Genomic DNA, 3270 nt, shown 5'->3' with positions numbered 1-3270 from the left:
AAATTCAGCCCTGATAGGAAGGGGTGGGTTGAGAAGGGGTGAAATATAAAATGTCAAAAACGACAGATATTAGAGTCTAATCCATAGTTTTTGAGATTGCTGGGATGAATAGAGACACTCCCCATGCCCTTCAAGTCCAAGTTCAGCCCCAATAGGAATTTGGGGGGGGGGAGGTGAGAACATTTTAGACGGAAGAAAACAATTAGTCCCGGACAACAACACTATTACACCCATCAACAGTAGGCTAGATCATTTCAAACTGATACGCAGTTACAAAAACACCATTAGGAATAAAATAGTCAGAAACAAAAAGTTGGTAGAGGGGGAAGAGGTAAAGGGGGGTGGTCTTAGCGTGTCTAGAATGTGAAGAGCGTTACTTCGGCAAAAGCGGCAGATCTTGCAAAGACCGAGGCAAACAACACTTACAAAACATGATGCACTATAGTCAGATGTCAGCAGTCGCCAAGCATTGTTGGGAAAAAGACCACAAAATAGACTGGGAAAATATGAATTTTTTGGACAGGAACACAAACAAAATGGCCAGACTGACTGTTGAGAATGCCTTCATAGTATGCGCAAACAATGTAATAGCAGGCAACACTGGAAACGGATTTGAAGACAGCCTATCAAGAAAAATCATATACTCTGCAACAGAAAGGAAATGCAAAAACACAAGAAACTACATGGAAGATCCACACCTGGAAAGAATTACGGGCAGAGAAAGGCTAAGGTCACTAGGGCGGGGCAGCACAGGAGGATAATCTCTTTAATCCACTCCCCCACACACATATAAATACAGCTGGACCACGTGCCCGGTCATTCGACGGATACTTGACAATGAAGACTGTTAGTCCTGAAAAGCTTGTTAAGTTTTTATTGAATAAATATTTCTGCTAGATACCATCCGTTTCAATGAGGTCCTCTCTCTGTCTCTCTCATATATATATATATATATATATATATATATATATATATATATATATATATATATATATATATATAGAGAGAGAGAGAGAGAGAGAGAGAGAGAGAGAGAGAGAGCTGTTGTCTCTATTCGGGAGTAGCTCCGGATAAAAGCGAGGTAGTGGTCATTACCACATTTACACTTTTAACTGCTAAATCACGGATAAGCCTTCTGTGCAAAAAACTTTCACATTATCTGGATCGTACACCTGCACAGAAGGCTCACCAGCAACATGTTGAACCCTCACATGCATACTACGCCGTTCACCCTTACTTTTCACGTCATCAAGGCAATGTCCTTTGGGCCTACATTATTTATTTAATATATATTATATATATATATATATATATATATATATATATATATATATATATATATATATATATATATATATATTATATATATATATATATATGTATATGTATATATATATATATATATGCACTTTCAAAATTGCCATGGATCACGGACATTGTATGTTTTCATTTTTATAAAATATTAAGCAATCTCCCTGATAATAGACATGTCCAAAATAAAGACCAGATTGGAGGACGTGAAACAAAAGACAAACTAAGCCTGGACAAATATTAATATTTATAATTGTTAACATTTATATTGTAAAAATAAACAAAAAACTTTATCTCAAGTTTCTCAGATTTTCGGTGTAGCGCAGGAACTTCACAAATTTTTTCCCTTGCTAATATGACTGCCATTGGAAATAGGTCAACCCCAATATTTTTTTATCTTTTCATCTTTTTTTTATTCATTTATATGTTCTTGGTATTCAATCTGTGTAAATGCAGAATCTACTGGTCACTTTTGTAAATCTTAATCTTTCTGGTGGGATGCTGGGAGAAGACAACTAATGCAATATTTTCGCTCCACTTAACACTGTTATGTGTTATTCTATTTTCTGACACTGCGTTTTTATTCCGCTGCCGCAAGCGGTGCCGATCCGCCTTTATCAGTCGACTGATAGATTATAAGCCTTTCACACCAGAGCGGAGCGTTATTTTTCGCCGGAGCGCACCGCCTTGCATGAGCGGTGCCCCACTGGCTTTGCGCGGATCCGTTCGGCTGGCGGTGACAGTTGGGTATCATGTTCAATACGCGTCTTCACACCACGCGATTTTTTTCCGCCTCTTTTGCGGCGAGCAGGCTTGCAGTGCTTCTCGTGGAGTTGAATAAAAAACACACAGACATGGAACAAAATATTGATATTGAGTTACTTATTTCATTAGTAGAAATGAAACTAGTATTATGGGACAAAAGCCTAGAAGAATACAAATATCAGAGTTCCGTTACATCGACTTGGAAAGAAGTTTGCTGTGGGTTACGGGAGAATTTCGAGAGTCTGGATGATAAAGAAAAGGATGAATTTGGTAAGTATTTACTTCTCAGTTTACAAACATTCTTAGTATATTAATTGTGGCAAACCAGTTTTTGCAAAGATATTTAGGAAAATGTATAATTAATACACAAATCTAGTTATAAAGACATTCATTTAATTTCTCACATTCATATTTTAGAATATTGCCAACTCAAAGCTCCCTCTTCACTCATGAAAAAATTAGCAAACGCGTTTCTGATATCATTTGCTGCTGATCCTGCCCGTGCATCTGTAGGATATTCAAGTTCATCCAATCCAGTTATTGTTAATGTACTTTCAAAATTAATTCCATCAAGTTCTCTTACAAAATTGTGAAGCACACACAGCATGCCTTAACAACATTTATAGCAAGATGGGGAGAGACATTGAGAGGGCGATGGAATATCCTCCATTTGTTACTTAAAATTCCAAAAGCACACTCAACATATCTCCTCCCTCTACTTGAGCGGTAATTGAAGATTCTCTCTTTCACACAACTGTTTTCCTCCATACGGCGCATTAGGTTTGCATGCAGACCAAACGCTTCATTACCTAAAAGAACATGAGGAACATATGGTTCATGAGAACCGGGCAGTGGTTTTGGATGGGGCAAAGGAAAAAGATTTTGCTCCATACATTTCCAAAAAGATGTATTTTTGACAATGGTTAACTCACAATCTTTGGACGTTGTAAAGATCCGCAACCCCAGAGTACCCATGTAAAGATTGGCTATCCTTAGAATGAACTTGTTAACATCAGCCACCCCCCAGTACTGAACACGGCGAAGGGACATTCCATTTGGCCGACAACAAGCAGATGCACCGCCAGTATCAGAATGAGCTTGTTAACATCAGCCACCCCAAATATTAGCTTGTTAAGATAAACAACCCTCAGGTACTCTGGGGTTGCTGTTCTTTACAACGTCCCAATCTTTCCC

Source organism: Macrobrachium rosenbergii, chromosome 5, assembly GCF_040412425.1.
Source record: "Macrobrachium rosenbergii isolate ZJJX-2024 chromosome 5, ASM4041242v1, whole genome shotgun sequence".
Classification (NCBI taxonomy): domain Eukaryota; kingdom Metazoa; phylum Arthropoda; class Malacostraca; order Decapoda; family Palaemonidae; genus Macrobrachium; species Macrobrachium rosenbergii.
The sequence above is the reverse complement of the archived record's forward strand: the minus strand, read 5'-3'. Positions refer to the sequence as shown.